At 30.6% G+C, this 26,382-nt stretch overlaps 1 protein-coding gene and 1 long non-coding RNA gene across 2 annotated transcripts in view; one reads left to right on the top strand and one right to left on the bottom strand.

Moving 5' to 3' along the window:
- Positions 1 to 4,907: 4,907 nt before the first annotated feature.
- LOC128201552 (uncharacterized) lies at positions 4,908 to 14,083 on the bottom strand. The gene is made up of 3 exons (XR_008253284.1): positions 13,743 to 14,083; positions 7,088 to 7,146; positions 4,908 to 5,241 (listed from the first exon to the last, which is right to left on the bottom strand). It is a non-coding gene; the product is annotated as an uncharacterized LOC128201552 (long non-coding RNA).
- LOC113521203 (ATP-binding cassette sub-family G member 1) overlaps positions 7,750 to 26,382 on the top strand; it is an 80,442-nt gene continuing 61,809 nt past the window's right edge. Inside the window, exon 1 of the mRNA XM_026906667.3 lies at positions 7,750 to 8,131. The gene's annotated coding sequence lies outside the window, so the exon portion shown is untranslated. The remainder of the gene's footprint in view (positions 8,132 to 26,382) is intronic.

Genomic DNA, 26,382 nt, shown 5'->3' with positions numbered 1-26,382 from the left:
ATAGTACATATTAGTTCTCAGGAAAGAAGATAACAAACGAATGAAGTATGGATATGAATGGTTATAAAGTAGAAGATTCAGAAAGGGATGCATGGACAGATCATATGGCCAGAAATGAAGTGAATAGCGAGACGATTCCAAATATAAATGAATAGAAGAAGAAAATATATGACACCGACTTCAAATAAATATGGAGAAAGGATAGAAAGAAGAAGAAAATACTAGTGTTACCCGCGAAATAAAAGCATATCCTATGTCTATCAGAACATACGAGTATACCTAATATATAAAATTTTATGACGATTGGTTAAGGTGTTGAACCGTTAAGTGGCAACAAACAAACCAACTTATTTTCGCATTTTTAATATTAGTAAGAATTAGTAGAATAAGCTACCGTTTGCTCGACGTGCGACATTAACTGTCGTATACAGTTAGACAACTGCTATCTAGAGCTAATACAGCTGGAACTAATTGTTATAGATAGTCTATTTGCATTATTACGGGAAATGTTAGCCGTGGCTAGTAATTTTAACAGAAAAATATATTACTAAACTGTAAAATAACCAAATATCCCAAATAGAAGGCTTCAGTCAGGTCGACCTGAACGCGATCTCTCTGGAAACGAATTCAAGAGGAAATAATCACAATGGGCCGATTAATTTGATTTCTTCTTTACTGTTTCATATACCGCTGATACCACGTCTTTGTATATCATTAGCCTAGGCCATTCCGTTTTTATTTATTAGAAACATGACAAAGCAACTGTCTGTTGTTCTCATGGATTAATAATTATTCTACCTATTATTGTTTCACAGTTACTATGGGTAATTAACCATATAGTAAGGGGGAAAAGGGATTATTATTTACGGGAAATAACAGCCCCGATGCTAGCAATATTCCCTCCTATCAGGACGAATTCCATGTGGTTCCCTCTGGAAACCATAGTAGTTATTTTATATGGTATTCATCACGATGGGTTAGGATGGGTTAACTGACCTGCTTTCATCCGCACCTATTATCTCTTACTGGTGCACTGCCAGCGTATACTGAATCAGTATTACTGATAGCGCAGGCAAGGTTATTCTTACTTATAAAAAGAAACATACAGTAAATTTTTCAGGTCTTTGGCGTTGATATATCCAGTGACGTCCACTTTTGCGATCATCTGGAAGAAAAGGATAAAATAGCCTCCAAAAAGTAAAGAGTTCTATCCCAACCATTTGGATGAGTGGCGTTTTTCAAGAAACTTTCTTCCACGTACAACCACTTTTTGGAATCAACTTCCACCAGTAGTATTTCTGAACCGATACGATATCATAATCTTCAAGAAAAGAGCATATTCCTTTTTTAAAGGCTATCGGGGGTTTTTTTTATAGGTGATAATGAAATAGTAACCCCACCCGCGCTATCGGTATACACCGGCGAGGCACCAGTGAAGGATGATAGATGAGGATGAAACAGGTCAGTTAGCCTATCGTGACGAATTTAACGAAAATTGTTCACGATGGTTTCCAGGGAGAACCACATGGAGGTTTACCAGCAATAGTGCTGTCAAACTCCATTGTTAACAGTCCCTTCCCCCCATAGCCACCGGGTGATCATGGGCGGCGGTGCTCACCTACCAACAGATGAGCTGTATGCTCGTTTGCCCCATGTGTTATAAAAAAAGATCTATTCGGCTAAAATAAGTATATAATTTTTTTTATACAAATTAGAATGGCAAAGAAGCTGATGGCTCACCTGATGGAAAGTGGTAACCGTCGCCTATAGACATGAGCAGTACTATGGATAGAACAGAGTATACTGTTTCGCCCATGATACTCCCCATGCGTTGCCATTCCTAAGGACTCAGATGTTATTCCTCTGTACGCTGTAAATTCAGGTATTAGTTTTGGATCATGCCGCTAGTGTAAATCTAGTACAAACATCATGCGATGAAAACATTTTTAATAACTTTATCATATTCGTGTTAAGACCTTACTTACCTGCTTTATTGATAATACATACGCAAAAATATGTAATATGCGTAAACTAGAAAGCTTAGATATTATTTATAGGCCATAAATCTCTTTTCCGATTGTGTTGTTTGTTGTGTTTGTTATCGGTTTAGATTTTTATAAAAACCAACAATGTTTATCCATTTTACGGTTATCTAAATCTGTTACGTAAAAAAAGGCATGGGATAAAGATGGATAATTTGATTATGTTACACCTGTTAGTGTGTTTACTTATTTGCTACTCAAAGTTAAAACAAAAATTGAAAATTGCAATCGAGGCATTCAAGCCATCGTTTAAAAACTTGTCACGTAAAGCACCTACAATGAAATGAATGTATTTTTAATGCCCATGCTTTATTCGTCTCGACCATTTGACCCAAACTGATTGCTACTAATAAATTATATTATCCTTGGAATTCGCTCATTAGAAAATAGTCCAATATTTTATACAATAATTACTTTAGGAAACCGCTTGCGTGACGGATCAGCATTTTAAATTACTTATTGACTAATAACACAATTCTAATACAATGTAGTAATAAAATATGAATATACAAAGTATCTTTTAGTATAGTGCATTTATTGCCTCACGTAATTGCACTCTAAATTAAAAAAAAAGCCTTTGTGCCATATTGTTGTGTGATTCCAAATGCATAATGTGGTATATGTAAACATTGTGGCTTAACTAGAAACTCAATTAAATTTTATAGATCTTAAGATCTAAAAAATTTAATTGAGCACAAGCCTGATTTAAACCATCCACTAGTGGAGCCATTCCTAAAGTGAATTCCGCAGAACCTACATAGGTGTTCCGTAGAAAAGTCATCAGGGTTCCGCGAAACTGTTCATTTTGCTTTTCAAATAATAACCACAGTCGGAGTGACTGTGGTTATTATTTAAGTTAAGTACAATATATTATTTTGAAATAGCGCAAAATGAATACTCTAAATTCAATTAATTCTGAATTAATTCTAAATTTTATTTAAGATTTAGAAATCATTACAAATTTATATCTAAATTTATTTATATTTTTATTTAAATTATAGTGTCTTAGATTTATAATCATAAGATGTAGGGTTCTATAAAATGAAAGATGTTTGGTGGGTGTTTCGTTATCTTAAAAGTTTAGGAACCACTGTACTAGTGAATGTAATTCAGTAGTAATGAAAATCTTTGTACAACGCACACTTGAAAGTCTGTTTAGATTTTTAGACTAGGCTAGACTATATTATGTGATCCCACGTGTAGGGGTTCTATAACATTATACATACGCAGAAACAAAGTCGTGAGATACAGTTAGTATACAATAATTTAAGCAATATCTCATGAGAATATAATTTAACTTCAGATTAGGTTTTTTAAAATGAAGACAATAAAAATCCGATGAGTTCATGTTTTGTGAATAGACATAGGTAATTACAGCTAATGAAGTGTGTTATCTAAATATGTATTTAATTAGAAAGAAAGTAACAAAACAGAGTGAAACTGGTTTATAAGAAGTTTTACATTTTTAAGTTTTAATACGATGGTGGTTTTAAAGTTTTTTTTTTTAATATTTAATGGCTCGGGCTATTTATAATTGTACAGAGTAGACTTCTTGAGTAAAGAGTGAGAGAGAGAGAGAGAGAGAGATTTTTAGTTGAAATTATGATATCTTAAATCGATTCTAATGGAAAATTTTCAGTTACTTTCAGCAGAAAATTAATATTTTCGTTAAACACTCGTTATCAATTTTCTATGTGGTCATAGAAAAAAAGAAAAACTACAGTTTTTGTACATAGGTACAGAACAATTTTAGAATTGATTATTGTGACGATTTTAAAGAGATGTATCGTAAAAATCATCCTATTATTCTGTTAACATTACAAATGCGAATATTTGTAACGATGGATGGATGGATGGATTAATGTTTGTTACACTTTCACGCAAAAGCAATTGAATGGATTTTAATACAATTTGGTACACGGGTAGGTTATATCCTAGCGTCAGGGGTGTTCTTCTCTAGAAATCTGTCCGATTCTAGAATAAAAGCATACGGGTATGCGACCCCGGCCACCCGAGCAGCTGCAGTGTCCCAGTCTTTTTTGCAACTGCAGTGCCCCGCCCCCTTTCCTTTCCCACATCAGTCCCTTATTCCTCTCATTTACTGATTTCCTTTACGCATTTCCAACGTTCTCTTCCTTTTTTTCTCAATCCTTTCCTCCAAACCGTAGGTGGCAGAAACCACCAAAAAATGTATTCCCAAAGAGGGTTAACGTCAGGTAGGCAGCCGGTTATATAACTATAAGCCAAATCCTCTAGTAATATGGATAAAACCATATTTTGCCGACCCCAAATAATAATTGGGATAAGGGTTTTTTTTTTATTGATAGAAAATGGAATAGTAACCCCGCCTGCGCTAACGGGATAAGCTGGCGGGGCACCAGTGAAGGGTGATCGATGAGGATGAAAACAGGCCAGTTAGCCCATCATGATGAATTAATCAGGAATTAATCATGATATTTTTCAGGGAGAACCGCGAGGAGGTCAACCTGGTTGGGTATATTGCTAGCAATAGGATTCTCAATCTCCATTACTAACAATCCCTTTCCCCCATTGGGATAATGGTAGGAAGGTGTGTGGGTAGGTTTTATCCTAACTTAACATAACATAGGATACTTTATATACTAATTCACGCTTTTACCTTTTGCTTGATACTGAACCAAAAATGAAAATAGTAAATATCCTTTAATATTATTATTATTCGTTAATATTCCACGTATATAGAGATCGTCTAGATACAATGTTATTAATAATTAAATTAATTAAGCGAGAAATTTGGATACACAACTTCCCGTCATTCAAATAACAATTTAGATAATGTAAACAATTTGTTGGGAAAATAATTATTTTAGAAAATCCCTTTTTCATTTGATCTCATCTGCGTGATTATTTTATAATGAGTCTATGAGTTCATCGAAATTTCCGTCAACCATTCAAAAGACAATGTAATGCTGTACTACTAACCATCATACAATTATGTTTTAAGAAAACAAGGTCATGGTAATTTTCAGCCATCATCATCATCATGTCGGCCGTTAATTGTCCACTGCTGAAAATAGACTCCTCTTATTTAAAGGTTTTGCCAGTAGTTGCCACAATTAGAAGGCGGGTTAGAAAGTAGTTAGGGTTTGGTAATATTTAAAGAAGGATGCTGCTTCTCTTCCCTCGACCAATAAGGTCTCTTATTCTCCTCTTGCGAAACCTACGGGAAAGATAGAATAATAAATATATTAATTATATTTAATAATTAAGTTAATCTATAATTTATTTTGTATATATATTGTTAATCTTTGTAGTCTGTGGTGTTCTTTGAAGGGAACCATCAAGAGTTTAGAATCATTCATTCATTCACCAGTAGCAAGACTACATTGATATCTATAAGCTAGGAATTATCTAAGACTACAAAATTCATATAACTACTTTGCAGATATTTTTAGTTTCTGCGTAATAGAGAGAATTAAGGCGATAGATGTTGTGTAATTAGCAATAGTTATAAATAATCAATATATACATATATAAAGAATCTTTTAATGATAAAAATGGTATGGTGACTCCGCCTGCGCTATCAGTTTACGCTGATGGAGCACCAATGAAAGATGATAGGTGATAGGATAAAAACAAGTGGACGAATTCCACAAGATTTAACTACGATGGTTTTCATGGGGAACCATGAGATGATCGACTTGATATTAATAGCAATCAGATTGTTAGACCCCATTGTCTTATATATAGATCTTAAATTATACCTTGTAAATATGTAATGAGAAAATGTAGTTACTAGAGAGTTCGTCAAATACACAGGCATAGAGGGGAAAGGGATTGTTAGTAATGGAGACTGAGAATCCCATTGCTAGCAATATACCCAACCAGGTCGACCTCCTCGCGGTTCCCCCTGGAAACTATCATGGTTAATTCCTGATGAATTCATCATTATGGGCTAACTGGCCTGTTTTCATTCTCACCTCTCACCCTTCACTGGTGCTCCACCAGCGTATCCCGTTAGCGCAGGCGGGGTTCCATTCCATTTCACCCATCAAACAAAAAAAAATACACAGGCATATTACGAAAGATGGCGAATATATTCCATCTTGTATATTTCGCTCTAGATTTAATTTTGTAATATGAAAAATCACTAAACGCTATCTAATTAAATTTAAACTAGTATAATGGTAAGGAAAATCCTACGGATTTTTATTGGATACTAATTAAAATTTTAAATAATTAATAATATTCTTAGTGTTTTATCATATTAGTTGATTTTTCCAGATTAAGATTAAGTTATTTAATATCTTTTCTGTTTTTGTAAAATCCCTAAAAGTGTAAATTCCCTTCGACATATTTTATTTACTTATTTATATGATTTTCTAGATTCCATCGTAATATAGACATGAGGTTATGACATAAATATACGCAGGCGGACTTATTCCTTAAAGGGATTTCTTCCAGTCAACAAATATATATATACATATACACAAAGATAAATATATAAATAAATATAAAAATAGAATAACTGTTATAAATGTAACTAACTTAAATGCCAATTGTATTGTAAAATCTTTTTCTTTGAGCTTTGAAGCCATAAACGGTCTGTGTCGTTCTCATTCATAATTTGGGAGGTAATTCCAGTCTTTACAAGCAGCTTGCATTGTAAAGGATTCCAATGTACAATGTTTTAAACAATACACAGGGGGATCGGGGATTTTAAAAGCAAATCTTTCTCGCAGGTAATCTGGGGCTGAAGGGTTGAACAAACTCGCAAGGATAAAAGCAAGCATAGAATGTACATATTATTATGTCGGCATGTTATTGGGAGCCAGATAAAATATATATCATTATTAACTAAATTTATAATAATTTAGATTTAAATGAGTTAGAAATTTCGTTTATATTGATCCTAAGTATAAAGACTGGGAGGAAAGAATTGTTAGTAATGCGAACTACCAGTTCCATTGCTAGCAATAAACCCTGTCAGGTCGACCTCCATGTGATCCTCCCTGAAAACCATCGTGCCGAATTTCAGGTGTATTCATCATAATGGGCTAACTGACCTGCCTTTTCATTCTTACTGGAGCTTCGTCAGCGTATACCGTTAGCGAAGGCGGGGTTGCTATAAAAAAACATAAAGATTTTGCTATAATATTAAATTGACATTTTAATTTTGGAGATATTATTAGAAAAATAGTTTTCCAAAATCAATCCTATTTCTATATCTCCTTATTTAGAATTTTGAATGCATATTTTATAAGATTAACCCTAAGGTTAAACCGAAATTAATGAGGACTAGACCGAAACACAAGCACGCAAACGAAGTTAGGTTAGTTTGCCTTTCATAATAATAATCTATGGTTTCTATTATACCATGAGTTTATGCATTTTGTATCATGAGTGAATATCATTGCTATTATTTATTTACATCTTGTAATACGAATAAATTTTTGTACGAATAAATAAATACGTCAAAAGGAGAAGAGTATCTAATTTTTATTAGAATTATTAGTAGACTACTTAGTTAATTATATTAAATGTTTTCCTTATAATTACTCCATTTTCAGATTTCATTGTTTAAGTAGGTATGTCAAATATATATCTTTTTATAGAAATTTGTGCGTATCATGTGTATACACTAGATGCAACTAGGTAAATGCAGTTTATTTTGATCATCGGGAGCGCATGCGCCCTTCATGCGTCGTACTTACGCATGGGCGAAATAATTTAGTCTGGCGTGACAATTGACGGTAGCTGGGGCCGTCGCTCCGAAGCGGACTTGCCACGAACTGCCGGTTCGGTTTATTTAGTATACCAGAACGCGCCAAACAGCGCCGGGTGTGCGCGATATCGTCGGTCAAAATCTCGGCATTCGATATTCGAACGCGGCACCAATAAAAAATTATAAGCGAATGTGCCTATGAAAATTAAAAAATAATATTTATTGTCATTAAACTACGCAATTGATTTAAACAAAATTAGAGTAATAAAATTGTGGTGATTGGTGCTGCTTTTTCTTCTCGTAATTTTATCGAAACGCCGGAATTTCATTTTCTGGACTGTGTTTTGTTTGTTGTGGACAAAATTAGAGGCGGTTGAAAAGGAAGGTATGTAACTTTTTTATTTATAGTAGTTTATTTTTGTTACCTGTGCCTTTTATCGTTATAAAAAGATAATATGGGCATGCTGAGTGTTTTAACCATCGTAACGGTAATATAATTATGACAAATATCTTTAACTACCATACCTTTTTTTATCTAATAAATTGAGATAATATTTTTTTTAAATAAGTTTTTAAGTACAGGATTAGATGTATCTATAGATTTAGTTAGACATTTTTAAGCTAATGTTTTTTATAGGCGTCATGGTCTAGTAGTCATGAATCATAGGACTCGGTGACTTAATGAATACCTAAATTTAATTTCAGACTAATCTATACAGTTCCAATGAGTTGAATCTGTTTGATATAATATATATTTTTTGGAAATAAAATATCTCTTAAACTTTTTATAATTTCACGGTTGTTTTTAGATTTATATAAAGATATTATGTTAGTAATAGTCGGTTAGTCTCTGATCACCCCCATTTATTGCTACAGTCGTGATCAATTTTATTTATGACGTATTCAATTTATGTATATATCTATCTATATATATATATATATATATATATATATATATATATATATTGTTTAAATAATTATTTTATTTGAATTTATTCTAATAATTCAATGTCCGTGAGTATTTGCATGGAGATAGTTATCGTGAGAGGATTAAATAAATCAATCATCGAAATCGAGTTATAATCGAAAATGATTTATTAAATATTGTAAATTATGAATATCATAATTTTAAGCTTTTTGCCCGCTGTTACGTACGCGTTGATTTTAGTAGTAAGAAAACCAATAAATAAATAGTTCTTTTCTAGATGGCGTGTTAAGATAAAATATATACCAGATTTTAAGTTAGACCTTTAAGAATGCTACTGTGAAAACCGCATCTAATATGGTGTACTTAGTAAGTTTTGCATAATGTCGAAACAAATATATACACAGATAGACAGACGGATAAACAAAAATTCTAAAAATTATTGTTTTGGTATTTATTTGTCTTATTAAACTCCAAATATTAAATTTTATTAAATGCCTCCCATTTACAAACATCGTTTATTTACAATTTTATTATATTAGTAAAATAGTACAATATAAAAATGGCGATTTTGTATAAATTTGCTTAAATAAAGTTTATTTTGAATTTACCTATGTAAATGTTGCTAATAAAATTATTTGTTTTTCTTTTTAATATTTATTTACAAAATGGCAGTTATCAAAAGAACTAAAATTAGTTTTTTTTTTAATAAATTGTAATTAAGCAAAAATATCACTATTACTTTATTTTTGCCATTTTTTTCGCAAATACTTACACAATAAATACTTTTATTTTTTTATAATACAATTAGTGTTTATTCATCTTAATTATAAACCGTTTTATTTACAGCAATGATTATCGTTGAAACAGGTTCTAATTTGACAAAGAAATCGCAAAACATACATACAAAAAATACAGTGGAATTATTGACATTATATTTTATTAGGTACTTACAAATAACTGTTTTTATGTATGTAATGTACCTCTTGGGCATTTTGATAATGCATATTAATCATTTGTGTAATGTATATTATATTACAACAGTAATTACGATTCTCTAAAAATATATAATTAGGCATTTTTTTTTATTTATGAGTACTTTTGAAATTTATCGTCACACGGCACAGCATAGTAAGATTTTATCGTAGTGATATAAAAGTAAAGCAAAATATCTAAAATTGTATGAAGGCAATTTTAATTTTCTGTACACGTTCACGATATGTTGTCATGTTATGCACGTGTATAACTTCGCGGAAATATAAAAGCATCTCGATAATCCACAATTGCGAATATCTTGATTCCTATTATATCGTGTCGATAAAATCGAGTCGTGTCGTGCTATGCTACGGGTTCATATACATTAAATTTGACATGTTACGATTTTAGAGATAATAAAAATTATTCTATTAATAAGTTTGTAACGATGGATGAATAGATGGATGGATGTTTATTACTCTTTCACGTAAAAACTACTGAACGGATATGAATGAAATTTGAAACGCGGAATCTATGTATTTTGTCCATAGTTGCTACGTTCGACAAGCGCATTGGGTACTGTAATTAGCCTTTGTAGATGTTTTAAGAGGGACGCTGTTTCCCATCCCTCGCCATCCCTCTTACGACACCTATGAGAAAGAAAGGGGTGCCTATTCTATACCGGGACCACACAAAAAGTTATAGTAAATAAACAACATACTTTATATTTATTGATTGTATAATTTATATATTAGCTATTATCGTATCAATGGAACAGGAAAAATAGAAGTACTTATGGATTGTTGCAAAATAGAATAGAAATAACGTTAATTTAAATACATTTCATCACGGACAAGCATTTTTTAAACAGTTAATTTTTCATTATTCTATAAATTTTTTAAACTTATGTTCATTTTTTACATTACAAAACAATCGTTAAAAACGACAAAACACAGTTTCGTTAATTCCCCGTGATTTATGTATTTAGAAATTATTCTATCACTTGCATTTAAATTCTGTCATCTATTAAGAAGAACCGATTTTAATACCGAAAATATTTTAATGAAACCAATATTTGAATGACCTTGTTTGTTTTAAAAAAATAATATTATAATTAATTAAATATGTACGTATAATTAGGCAATATACAAAGGAACGTTACAGTTTAATTTTAATAAAATAATACATTACTAAATAAAAAAAAATTACATACACAAAATTGCAATAAAATAAAAAGGAATTGTGAAAATCAGTTCAGAAATGGCGATGTAAAGTAGCCATAAAAACATTCAAATGGATTAAGAATCTTTAGAAAATTTGAAAACGTTAGGCGAATAATAAATTATATATATATTACAATTATAGAAAATGTAGATAATCTATGGAACCATAACAAAGCGCGTCTAACGTGTGTCATGTTCTTGGCCGGTTTATTGTTCTACTTTTATCTTGGAATCAGTATGAGCGGACGTGTTCGGCAAATAAAAAGTTGACGCCAATCTTGATAAAATTAGTACGAAATTAATATTGCGCCTTTTCATAAAAAAGGGAATCATCAAAATTGGTTTTAAATTGACTGTCTTTCAATCTAAAACTCATTTTCATTATTATTTTATATATTACTTCTTATCACGATTATCACATAATATCATAAAAATAAATGAATTAATAACGAAGTTGACATTTCGATTTTATTTCTTCTTTTTTGAAATCAGTCGGAAATTAGTAATTATAGTTAGTAATTACACTATGGATTACCTATTGTCATGTTATATTTAGCATCTTTATAGTCTGTACTACATAGTGTTTTTTCAACCGACTTCAAAAAAGAGAAGGTTCTGTATGGGGTTAATGTTTTTAAGGTTTAAATGCTTTCTATTGAAATGTTGTCATTCGGTTTCAGTCACTTTAATTTATTTTACAAGTGCGATAGAGTGTGTTTTCATGCTCATATCTTAGATCTGAATAAAGATATCTAAATTTAGACCGTAGTCTTTAATAAAATTGGCAAGCAAGCAAATAAAAAGGCACTAGACTGGCTGATAACAATAACAGATATTACAGATACTGACAACAGATAGAAAAAAATGGCGACCTTAACTGAACTTCCAAACAGAAGCACTTTAAATGCAATTAATTTGCCAAAAAAAAATGCCAAAGTTGTAACGGATGGATGGATATTTATTACTCCTTCAAGCACAAGTTACTGAACGAATTTGAATGTAATTTTGTTCATGGATAGGTTACATCCTAACTTAGCACACAAGACATGCTATATACTGAATCTCGCTGGTGAAGCCGTGTGATACAGCTAGTAAAATATACCAGACAATTACAATCGCTTGGTTCACATGCTAGGATATTCCGTGTTATGGAAAACTGGCTAAGTAATTATCTGATGACGACTGGGAAGACCCAGACCCGAGTTAATTTATAAAGTTCATTTCCTAAATAGCACGGAGAATCAAATTCAAGAACTAAATGAGTTCTTGCATTTGATTCTCCATATAGTATAGTAACAGTATAATATGTATTACGATAAATTATAATAAAACAAAAAAATCATTGGGTGTTTATTATTATTGAGTACATAAAGGATGTTATAGGTTAGATAGCTACTATCTATTTTTAAACAATATTTAATCCAACTTAGGTATACAATACACGGAATAGTGTTTTTTACAGATACGAGATGTCAAAGCATTATCACACTATTATAGCATGTATTTATATAATTTTACAATTAATAAGATATGTATAAACATAATTTGTATAAATCGTAAATTTTTAGTGTTTTAATATAGCACGTGTCATGATAAAAATATAATTATTATATTATATAATTTCAGTATCAATCGCATACAAAAATTGTTTTCTCTGAGGTTAATTACTTACTACATAGATGAGTTAGTTACCTAAATATTAAAAATAATAATTAAAAGCCTTCTCTGGGCTACTTATTTATTTTAGCCAGATATCTGTGGGCATAAAGGTGGGAATGTAATTAGATCTATTGATCCACTACGATGAATTCACCATAAATTAACCATGATATTGTTTAGAGGGGCTGCGTGGAGGTTTTTTTGTTGGAGGTTTCCACGAACCCCCCATACTTTCAGGGGTACTCAATACTACTTACTTTTGTGGTAAAGCTCAATTACTAGCATTTTTACCCCGAGGTATAGCATTTTTATGAGGCCCCAGATTAATGATTCTTATGGTAAAGATGAGTCTATTACCGTTTTGTCTTAACAGAGGATAGTTATAGAAGATATTTAAATTGATGTACGATTTTCTTTATTACGGATCAGATAACAAATATTTCTCGTTTTGCCAGTAGTTGCCATGCTAGGCAGGTGAGTTGGCAACCGCAGTTAGGCTTTGGTAATGACTTACCTTATTTGCGGGAATCAAGTAAAAAGTTTGCAATCAGCAGACTGTAAAAATCAATCGTGTCCGGTAAGCTAGTTTCATTTAGATGGATATATTTTTATCCGTAGATATACTATACCAATCTATTAATAATATATTTCCATGTTTACAATATCTACTATTAGAGAAATCGCGTTTGAATTAAAGCTTTGCCGTGTTTCCAATAACGTCACGGTTTTTTTCAAAGTCAACAAAGTAATCAGAATGTAATTTTATCCAAATGTATATATAATACTAGGTAGAATTGACTTTAAAAATTGATGATATTTTAATGATAACGAAATGTTCTTACTTCTAATCAAGAGAAGTGAATAAGATCTTTTGATTCGATCTGATCGATTCTGATCGATTGATGATTATGTCTATGATTGGTGTCAACAAGGGTGACTTATCATATATAAAGTATATACGTCCGTAATTTTTCGATGTTAAGAACAATATTAAAGGATGTCTTAAAATTATTGTAATTTTGGTTACTGCATTTTGCAAAGAAAAGGTTTTATGTTTATGAATTTAATAATAAATCTACGAATTTTTTAAAATTTTAGAGCGATGATACCTTGATTGATTGATGAAAAAGATTTGTTGAACACGAAAAAGCTACATTGTAAAATTTTGTAGAATAAATCTATTAGTTTATTTATTTAATGGCATATAATCATACCTTCACTTGGAATTCTTCTCTTCACTTGGATCTTCAAATTAGAATACCGATACAGGTGTTATGGAAAACCAGCCAGAGAACACCTGGGGGCACAACACAATATACAGAATATTCCGACTCGATCTAATTCCGAAAAATTTGTTTTTAAATAGACCCGATTGGGAATCGAATCTGGGACCTCTTGTATGCAAAGCTACGCACCAGTAAGGTCGCCAAATTGAAAATACTAATTTCAGATGTGTGGCAAGGATCTACTAGACTATATGAAGGTTAAAGGCAAAGAACAGTGAATGTCACAATCTTCGTTTTTTCCTTCTCAATTAATTTTATTTCACAAACTAAAAATTCTAATAACTCATTATTAGTTTTAAGTAAAAGCCATAGAATACCAATACTGGATATTGGGAACTTAATTAATAACGTAATTTCATTAAATTTTCAATATTGCATAATAAAAATGGACATGAATTTTAAAAATATTATGTTTATAAGAGACTGGAATTAGTGTGATCATTTAGGTAAATTATAATTTTTTCACATCACAAAGTGTGGGTAGAAGAAATAACTTTTGCCTCGGAAGCATAAACATGTCAGCGCTACATCAGTCTGCTCGTGACCACGGCTTAATACAGATAAATTATCTTACTTACCTAAACGATCGCGTTAATTCTCGTCTTTTATAAATTATAAACCATTCACCGCATAATATTGTAAACTATAACTTTTGTGTATTTTTCTTATATTATTTAATAAATTTATTAGAACATTGTCTGTTCTTTGCTTATACCCTTCATATGGTATGTAAATTATCAAGTAGGTATTATTCTATCAAGTGCGGTCACCATTTGTTTAGTGATATGAGGTCGCTACTCGATTAACCTTTGTTTACGTTAACTATTATTAAGTCGCCATTTTAATTATCTATGCTTTGGATTACAATAGTTAATTTCTTATCAGCTAATTTTTTTATGTTTCATAGTTATAATAAACTATTTATAATAGCATATATATATATATATATATATATATATATATATATATATATATATATATATATATATATATATATATATATATATATATATATATATATATATATATATATATATATAGTAGTACGTAGAGTATAATAATATCTATTTTAATTTGTATAATTCATTGTACTTGTGACCTAACATATAATTTTTCTGTTTACCATTGATTATTTGAAGTAGGTACGTTTTATTTTTTAAGCTGGCACTTCTGATCGTTTGTACCACTTATTCTCTCACACTTCTTCGTACGTCGACATGTCTTGAAGTATGTTATTTCGTATTGTGAGTAGGTACTGTTACGTGGTTTACTTTATCTATGCTAATATTCGAAATATTAGAAAGATTTAATTGTTTGTTTGGAATGGAATTCAAAACTACTTAACGGGTTTTAAAAATCCATTCTTAATCTTTTAGAATGCTACATTATCAGCGAATAACATAGGCTAAATATTATTTTCCATCTACACGTGCAAAGCTAGTGGATAATAACACAAAAAAGTGCAATAACATGCATTTTTAATTATATATACCATATTACACATTATAACAAATATTAAATAAGAATTTTGGTAAATTTGATATCGCTTTAATTTTTCAAAAACATTAATTTACAACTACCGCTGAACCTATTACATAGTACCAACTAGTTCCAAACTAAGCAGTAAGGCAACTTAATGGTTATTTCTATAAATATTTTATTTATAAATACATACGTATTATATATAAAATACTCTAACATTGTACTATCTAATATTTATGTATACAATGATTTTTATTGTCCGGGTATGAACTTAGGACCAACGGAACTGTATGGGTTATTTTTCTGTACACTATAATAAAATTAGCAATATTCTTAATTTAATTATTGAAGGCTAGATAAGTGAATGAATTGGTTTTCAAATTTTCTTCTTTATTGTCACTAAAATTGTGAAATTTTAACAACCAATGTACTCTTTATAGTTAGACACCACTGCTCGACTTATCTGTTCGTATTATATTTATTTGTACCTAAATTCTGTTCTGAGTCATGCTATGATATTAGCTATTAGTAACACACAGTTGTTTTTATGGAAGTTTTTTATAACATTGTTCATTGTATTTTGCCTATAATGATAAGTGAGCTTGTGCGTGATAAAAATTTATTCGGCAATTTTGGAAATTTATATATAATTACCGTAATTGTATAGATCAAAGACACTAAACTGAGAGTAGGTACATTAGCGTAAAGTTAGGTAATAACATCGTCTAATGTTATTATAAAAATGTACAAGCAGATTTCGCTCCATCAATGACATAATTTAAGATGGTGGTCCACAAATCATCATTTTACCAGAGGAAGACTTCGTACAAAAGTCGATTGCTTGGGTACCTCTGTCCCATTTATGTTTCAACCGTGGAGCAGTTGTGTTTGCATGGCTGTGTTTCGGTTTGAAGGGTGGGATATGGCGTGAATTTACAGGATACAGAGGAATAACACCTGAGGCCTCAGGAATGGCAACGCATGGGGGGTATCATGGGCGAAACAGTATACTCTGTTATGTCCATGGTACTGCTTATGTCTATAGGCGACGGTTACCACATTCCATCAGGTAGGCCGTCAGCTTGTTTGCCATTCTAAGTTGTATAAAAAAAAAGAAACCCTGATTTCAGTTATTTTGATTTAAAAACTAATCTATTGATCCTATTCTATTAATACTTTTATGGGACCAATCTGTTAGTATGTTACAACCCTACTGTTGCAGGCGTCCATAAGCTACAGTAACTGTTTATCATCAGACAGGCTGTATTCTTGTTTTCCACTTTCGTGGTATAAAAAATATGTCAAATCAGGTAAAAAAGTATAGTTTTCTAAATCTATTCTTCCATCCTTAATACCCACATTGGTTTACGTTTACGGAGCACTATCACGACTTAATTAGGAATTCACCAAGTTAGTTTCCAAGAGAAATAACTCAGTTGGAATTATGATTTAGATTAGACGGCAACGTGAAGAAGTGTTTGAAAAATGTCAAATAGACTATGAACCGGAAAAACAAACGATTAAAACAAGTTAAATAAAAGTTTACAAAAAAAATCGTTTATTTGAGTCGTATTGCTTTAATTATTGTTATTGGAAAATTGAACTATACAAGTGCGTTGTTAAAGGTCAATATGAAAAAAAAAATTAAACACAGATTAAATATTATCATCTACATTTATACTATATGTACTATCTATTTTGTAGTCAAGCGGAGCTTTGAAGTCGTCTCGACATGTACGTCATATTCTTATCAATGACCTTGATATTCTACTGATTTAACATACTTTTCTGTTCGCGGGTTCGAGCCCTGCACAATATAAACATTTGTATTTATGTGTATGACTGTTTGTATTGACCTGGGTGTTTTCTATGTATAATATGTATGTATTTACAAATAAAAAAGTATTTAAGGATTTCTATTAACTGTCTAATACTCATTGCCTATAGTTCAAACTTTGTTTAGTTTAGGAATAAATGGTATTGTGTAATATGACCAATATATAACTAGTTGTATCTCGTGAATCAGTACATAAAGTATCCTATATACTAAGGTGGGATATAACTTACCTGTGTAGTAAATTTCATTCAAATCCGTTTAGTATTTTTTGCGTGAAAGCGTAACAAATATCTATACATCTTCCGTTACAAACTTTTGCATTTATTGTATAAATAGGATTTATTTATTTATACTATAAATGTGAAAGTAAAGTTGTACAAATAATAAATAAATGTGTATTTGTTTATTTGTTTGTTATCTCTTATCGTCTGAATGGTTTATCCGATTAGTACATTAAGATTACATGTAGTATTCGGCAAGGAGAAGGTCAGGCCATACACTACACTTTTTGTTGGTCACTCAATATATTTCGTAACTTTTAATTTGAGTATTCATAATAATTATTAAAATTTTAAAATCATATCAATAATTATCGTGTGATTATAAAAATTTGAATCCTATGGATTTTTTATTTAGCTTTGATTATTAAACTTTATTTATTTATTAATATTTTATGCCACATAAAGATTCAGGGTCGGACTGGGCTGGAAGGGCCCGGGTGGCTAACCACAAGCCCGGGGCCGGAGACTATATGATAGTATGAGTAGTTGCATTAGTTGGTAGTCCCTGCAAGCCAGGCCTGTGGGCCCCACGTAGGCTGGAGCCTATATATGGCCAGTCCGACGCGGTAAAGTTTACATTGTTTTACAAAATTTCTCTGGAACCGCACTGTACGTGACAATTTAGGTTCGAGCGTATGAGAATGAATTCCCTGTTGATAGCGAACGGTGCGATGATAAAACGTGGCTGTAGGCATCGTTTCAAACAATTGTTACTTTATTCCAGTCAATCAAAATATCCCAGTCATATGAATGTACTCATTGCTAAAAAATAGTCACAAATGGATGTTTGATATTCAAGAATTTTATCATTAGTGAACACAAAGCGATCGACTGCATCGGTACAATAGCTCATTATAGGAATCAATGCAATGTTTATGGGTAGCTTTATCGATGTTACTTGTACATGATTTACGACTTTACTTCCATCATGTTAGGACTCATTATTATTGGGTTAATTGAATCACTTGAAGTGTATTACTGATAGGATTATTTAGGACTAGTTTTTAACCGCGACATCATATGCGTGGATTTTGACCAATACGAGGGAAATTCTAATTAATTCTTCAAATTGATACAAAATTACATTGTATAATAATTTAAGATTTAGTATATAGTGGTATTTCGCGGCTCACTTTTGGCCACAACAGAATATCAGTGTTTTGCTCTTTTTAGGGCAAAGCAAAAAGCTGAGTTGTGGCCATTTTGTATTACTTTGGCACACGCATGAAGAAAAAAAAAATATTTTACTAATTTTATGCAATCTGATTTTGTTTTTGATTATTTTTAATCTTTTGTACATGTATCTTTTTTTATCTTTTTTCACTTTGCTTTTGTATCTTTTGCTGTTTGTGTACTGTAAGTGATGCAAATAAATTATCTATCTATCTATCTACATAAAAAAAGACTAATCGTGGTAACATAAGTTATTTTGATTTAAAAACTAAACTACTGAACTGATACTAATAAAACTTCTATAGGATTAGTCTGTAAGTATATCATTTCTGATAAAAAAAGAATTTTCCAAATCAGTTTATAATTAAATGACGGAATTATGAGATAATAAACATAAAAAAATACAACCGATATGAGAACCTGCTCCTACTTTGAAGTCGATTGAAAACATAATTATATAGTACAAAAAAAAGTGGTTATTTTTAAAAATATAGTCCATTCAACTATTGTAATTATTTACCAACGTAGAATACGTGCGGAAGTGTAAGGTGCGTAACTATGCGAAACGTGACTTGTTTACGGTTCGACGAGGTCGTGAGTTTTTGTAATTTAAATTGGGACTTTGCAAGGACTATAAAGAATAGTTACATCTTAGATCTTATATCTAGATGGAGTATTAAGTATTAAAAAACCTTCAATAAAACGTATGCCGACTGTTGGCGTCGTTTTTCCATACAAGGTGTCATGATTTATCCAGTTTCTTTCTTTTTGTGTTACATTTTTTTTTGGGTTACAACAATGTTTATGTTGTATTCATTAAAATTATGTTTATATATGAAATTTACCAACGGTATTGATATTATTAAAATGTTTTGTTATAAACCTGTCTTGTGCATGTAATAAATAAATAAAATAAATAAATGGTAGATGCATAACTGAAAATGAAACCTGGAGATGGTGCTAATGCACCACTACAATATTTACTTACAATTCCGCGCAAATAACAATAATTTTCATTTTACTTATTCCCATCGTCTTAACTACTTCATCTCTTTTAAATTATTTGACACAGTGAAATACTTTGTGTTGTCACTATATTCGAAAATAATTTTTTCGAAAAAATAATTATATTATAATTTATATTATGATAATTTTATTATAATAAATATTATTCTTTATAAAAATAATTGTCTGAGTTTACATATACACTGTCTAGTCAATGTATAGAAGTAAAATGAGGAATTATGTGATAAAAACACTAATTACAAGATTATTATAATTTTAATAATCCACCATCTTGAAAATAAAGATCCGCTTAGATATGCGAGTATCTATTTATATGGTATTTATCTAATCTTGTTATTGATCTATAAGGCAAATACTATATATGTCAGTTATTATCTTTTAAATCAACTGAAACTTATTCGTGTGTAAGAATATAATGTGTATAAAAAATGTAAAATTAAAAAAAATATATTATAAAACGAATGATATAAAAAAATATAAAATTATAATAATTGAAGATTGTAGTTAAAAAAAAACATGACTTTAGTTGTGTTTAAAACAAGTTAATAACTTGTTTGTAAAACAAGTTATTTTGATTTCAAAATTAAAGTATTTTATTTATTTATTAATTAGTACATAAATGTATACATGGCTGTGTTTCAGTTTAAAGGGTAGGATATGGCGTGAATTTACAGGGTACAGAGGTATAACACCTGAGTCCTCAGGAATGGCAACGCATGGGGGTATCATGGACGAAACAGTATATTCTGTTATGTCTATGGTATTGCTCATGTCTATTGGCGACGATTACCACTTTCCATCAGGTGGGCCATCAGCTTGTATGTCATTCTAAGTTGTATAAAAGAAATATAAAAAAAATATGGCGGACTTAATGCTAAAAGCATTTTCTTCCAGTCAACCATAGGGAAGTGTCAGAATACTCGAATGCGGTACTAGTAATCAATAATAGTAATCGGTTTCCAAATCAACACAAATTGCAGATTCTTTATTATCTTCTTACGTCGACGATATAAATTTTCCCATTCTTAATGGTAATAGAATGGCCTATGATCTGACATTGGCATTACATAAACAATATGTGTAGATAATAAACATATTGTAGCAATGTTTTTGAATTAGGTAACATATAATAGCTCATATCATGTCCTTCACATAATTGTCATAAATAACTAATTAGTTATAACATTTCACCTCTGATAATACTATGTTATTGAGGGTTTGCACAGTGAAGTCATACAATTAATTGGCCTGATTTAGTAAAACTTTAGTTTTAATTATATTAATTTAGTACTTAATTAAGTGATATAAAATGTATTCGTATAATAAAATTATCGTATACATTAAATTCCAGATACTGGTTTCTTAAAAGGAAATAACGAAACTTTTATAGTATCACGCGCATTATCCGTCGCTCTGTCACAGCGAATATGCTCCAAAACTACTAGACCGATTCAGTTGAAGCTTAGAATACATATAAGTTCGTGACTTAAATATGGACGTGTAACGTGAATAAATTAATTTTAAACATGGAACTACTTTTAGGGGGTAAATTAGGAAAAAAAAAAAGTTTTGTAAACTGTATCATGCGATATAGCAAATGACCCTTTCATGTGTGAGATCATCACCCTTTGTTGTGAGAATCTTAAATATATTTCTTTTTTTATAATTTTAAGATTAATATTAAAATAAATATTTTTATAAAGTATATATATTTCATTAAAATAAATTAGGCATTAAGGGCCGCTGTTATAAATGCAGCAGCCCAGTTGACCAAAGACATACACAAGGAGTGTGGAAGATGACCAATGGACCGAAAGAAGAGAAGCTGTTCGTAACAAATGTGGTCTAGAAAATCTTGATATAGAGGGCGACACCCTCACACATGTAGTAGATCCAATAGCGTCATTACATAAGGGTAATGTTTGTTTATATTCTGTCTAGAAATCTCTGTTTATAGTCTGAACGCTGTTTGAATGACTCGCAAGTGGTTATCTACATCTTATCTTATATAATAAAACTGTAACTAAACAATGTCTGTACATGTAAAATATTTGAAGAAAAATAATATGAAGGTCTTAAAATGGGTAATAGAAGCAAAAATAATAATTTTTAGGAATATTTGTCTGTTTGTCTGTATATTTGTTCCGCAAAATCACGTAAAAACGACGGCACCAAAATTGAATGCGGTTTTCATCGTTGAATTCTATGAATGAATGAGGATGTAACTTAAAATTTAGTGCATTTTTAATTTAAATTATAAACATTTAATATTATGTTAGTAAGAAATATTTTTATAAATAATATAATAGCAAATAATAAGACAAAATACATATATTACATAAATAAAAATAAATTCAAGAAAATGTATTTCTTTTGCGGGAATCTCTGCAATTATGCTCATCATATTTTTTATAACTTTATTTTTACGAAATCTCGGGGAAAAACTAGTTAAATAATAAAGAAAAAAATGATTTATTTCTATTCATCTTCAGAACAAATAATTGCGATTAAAATTAACAGCGATTTCGAAAATGTAACGTAATGTATGCGTACGTTCTGCAACATAAAGATGAAGTAATGATGAAACGAAAACATGAACTGTTTGTTCGTGTCAATAGAGAATTTCTAGCTATATTACGGCATATGTACTAACATTTTCCAATCAAACCATATGTTTGTAGATTTATAAGTGAATTTGAACTTTCGCATTGTGTATTAATGTCTATTTTCAGTTGTAACGTATTCGCAGCACTGCTTTAGAAGTTGTTTCTTGTTTCGCTAGGTGATTTGCTCGAGAAAGTTCAATGGCTCCGCGTTGACCGAGGCAATGATAGACAATATAAAAAGATTCGTTTGCGGTTTCGTGCTATGTTAATATCATCGTTATATCTGTAAATACAATTAAATGTTTATATATGGAAAAAACTTAAATTTTATTTGTTTATATTGTATATATATTTAAAGTTTTTAGTTTTCAGTTTGAAGTTTTAAATTGAGACTAGCTTTTACTTGCGATTTTGTCCGCGTGACCGGGATATGTTGTTGACCTGCATAAATAGTAGCCTATGTCTTCCATAACTATATGGTAATGTGTATACCAAATTTATGAAGATTGGTCAAGTCGTTAAGCCAAGAGGTAACAAACAAACAAACTCATTTTTACTTTTATAATATTAGTAAGTAGTAGTATTAGGATTTGCAATTTATGTATTTGTTACTTTATCTACACCTTCGTTATTTTTCACATTTGATATCTCTCTCCTTTTTACATTGTTACGATTCAATTACCTATTTTTTTTGGGAATAAAATCTTTAATTATTATTCTATTTTATTTGTCTAATAGTCTAAAGAAAACCTTTGAAATAAAATTATTAACAATTCACAGAAATTATTAGTACTTACGAGATATTTAGCAATAATTTGATATATTAATTAATAGTGAATTAGTAATATTAGATATACCAGATAACCGTCCAGATACATTTTAATTGCAGATAATAGTAGTAATTAAAGATAGGGATGTATCGTCAAATCACATTATGTATAAAATATAAATAATTTAAAATATATACATATATATTTTAAATTATTATAGGTATACAGTTAAAGGCGGTGATGAGGTAAGAAATGATTTCGATAAAATATGATTAACATTACTTTCGAGTAAACGGTTTTTTTTTTATATTTTATAAAAAACTTGTTTGCCGATTCTGATCAACAACAAGCTGATCCTACCTACATGTACGAGTAGTTTGTACGAATATTTTTTTTATGTATATAATTATGTATATTAACGAACAAAGGATTTAATTATGATCATCATTTCAGCCATTCAAAGTCCTCTATTAAACATGGTCCTTTCCCATAGACCATAGGGTACGGTTCAGACCGACCCGCATCCATTAACTTTGTAACACGATTCATCTAGCTGAGGGTCTGTTTAGGGTTCCGTACCAAAATGGTACAAAAGAAGACTTCTGATGCAACTTTGCCCATCAGTCTGTCATAGCACATTATTTCAGTTACTACTAATGCTGTCGACTTGAATTCTTATTAATGTAATAAAATTGTATTGAGACGATGTCTATTGAAGAAAACTTGTCTTAATAAGAGCAATAGAAGACAAAACAATAATTTTATAAATTTGCTAGTCTGCGGGGTAGGATATGGCAGTATGACATGGGGGGGGAAGTATTATAGGCGAAACAGTATACTCTGTTATGTTCATAGTATTCCTAATGTCTATAGGCGACGGTTATCACTTTTCATTATCAATTATCATACCTAATAGTCCTGTATCACTATATATAGTACTACCACTATTTTATATAAAAAAAAACATTAGTATATAATCTAATCATGTCACGGATTACCATACAATATTTTTATCTTAATTCATGCGAACGTGAAACTAATCCTGCTACTGTTTAGGTGAAAATTTATTAGGATATATGTATAGATTAACAATTGTTACTTATTAACTTAAAATCTATAATCTATACTGCAAAGTAGAATAGAATAATTGATTTATTTCAAACTGAATACAGTCTTTTTTTTATTGGATGAAAATGGTATGGTAACCCCGCCTGCGCTAACGGGATACGCTGGCGGGGCACCAGTGCAGGGTGATAGGTGAGGATGAAAACAGGCCAGTTAGCCCATCATGATGAATTCATCAGGAATTAATCATGATAGTTTCCAGGGGGAACCGCGAGGAGGTCGACCTGGTTGGGTATATTGCTAGCAATGGGATTCTCAGTCTCCATTACTAACAATCCCTTTCCCCCCAACTGAATACCGTTGTCCATATACATATATAGATCTTAAAAATAATTATCAAACTACTGGCAAAAATATTTGTAGGTATACAAAAATAAAAAAAAAAAAATAAAAACTATGCTAGTTACATTACTATTAGTTAGTAGTTAGTTTGCTTGGGCATCTCTGTCCTATTCGTGTTTCTACCGTGAAGCAGTTGTGTTTGCAGGACTGTGTTTCAGGTACAGGGTACAGAGAAATAACACCTGAGTCGTCAGAAATGACAACGAATGGGGGGGGGGGGTTTCATGGGCGAAACAGTATATTGTTATGTTTATAGGCGACGGTTACCACTTTCCATTTTAAGTTGCGCAAAAAAAGTTAAAACTTGTGTTATGGCAAGATACTGCATATAAATAAAGTTCACTAAGTATATAACAGAATCAAAATTTTGTTACACAAAACTGTTATATTCTTTTTTTTTATACAACTTAGAATGGCAAACAAGCTGACGACCCACCTGATGGAAAGTGGTAACCGTCGCCTATAGACATGAGTCGTACCATGGACATAACAGAGTATACTGTTTCGCCCATGATACCCCCCATGCGTTGCCATTCCTGAGGACTCAGGTGTTATTCTTCTGTACCCTGTAAATATATGTTAATAACATATTATTACTAGCATATGTATACCTTATTTTTCAGTATATAAATTATTATTAATTATTATAATATGTAATTCCTATATTATTCTTATATCCAAAATTACATATTTATAAAAATTGGAGTAGTTGTAAACGTATAAGAAATATGTCTTTTAAAGACTAATGCTGTTTTAGTTGAAATAAACAATTTCAGTATAGGTACTTTATTTTTTAATATTAAATATGCAAATAGAAGTAATATATGGGTAATTATTAAAATTAATAAATAGAATTCCTACCTATTATACATAATTATATTATTTTTAGGCGCTGTGTCAACATGAGAATTTAATCTGTGTAAATATAAAAGTTATCAAATCTTACTATTATTAAACTCATAGATTACTATTAAAATTTATTAAGATAAGTTGTTAGATATCTTTTTTGTAGCGCCAAGGTTATCAATTCAAAAATAAGTATTTTAGCAATTACATATGTTTATATAGTAATAAATTTCCAGTGATTTAGCATTTAAATCGCTGGATTAAAACGATTATTTATATTGATATTATCGATATATGAAAAATCCAAAGTCCACATTCTCACATAACAGCAATTAAAATAAAGTTATTTCCTCACGATATAATAGCTGAGCGAAGTATATGCAATACTAGTTGTTTCCTATTATTTTATTCGATTTATTCTTCAAAATTTTTGAATGAATTTAACTTCAGTATATTTATCAATATATCGAGTATAAAACTGCGTGCAAAACAATGGCATGCAAAATTTTAGTATTTATGGTAATTTTTCCAAATACTAACGACAAAATTATCATATTATGTATTTGCTTATAAAGTGGATTTTTTTTCTAGTCTATTACCCTTATTAGTGTCGTAGAGTGGGTACGAGAGAACTTTAAACTGTGCTAATATTGCCAATATGGGAAGTGACACCGTCTGACTATTCGATGATTACTTAACTAAACAAAAACATTGTATTACAAAGTAAGATACAATTTTATGTAAATAAAAATGTACATTTAACACTAAGTATTTTATAGTATTGCACGTAAATAATATGTACATACTAAGATCTTATTACGTATTGGTACATATAGTTATCTTCAAACCTCGTATACGTTCTCATTAGATCAGTTTTTAACTGTCCACTGCTTAACGTAAAGCTCCCCCTTGGGGGGTTTTGCATGTAGTTGCCATGCTTGACAGGCGGATTGGCAAACGCAATTAGGCTTTAGAGATGCTTTAGACCAGGTGTAGCTGCCCATCCTTTCTCCTCCCATAGTTGTCTTTTAAGACACTCACGGAAAAGAATGGGATGGCCTATTCTATACCGAGACCACA

Source organism: Galleria mellonella, unplaced genomic scaffold (genome assembly GCF_026898425.1).
Source record: "Galleria mellonella isolate WM207_F2 unplaced genomic scaffold, CSIRO_AGI_GalMel_v1 utg55, whole genome shotgun sequence".
Lineage (NCBI taxonomy): Eukaryota > Metazoa > Arthropoda > Insecta > Lepidoptera > Pyralidae > Galleria > Galleria mellonella.
Note: the sequence above shows the minus strand (reverse complement) of the source record. Positions and strands in the feature narration are given on the sequence as shown.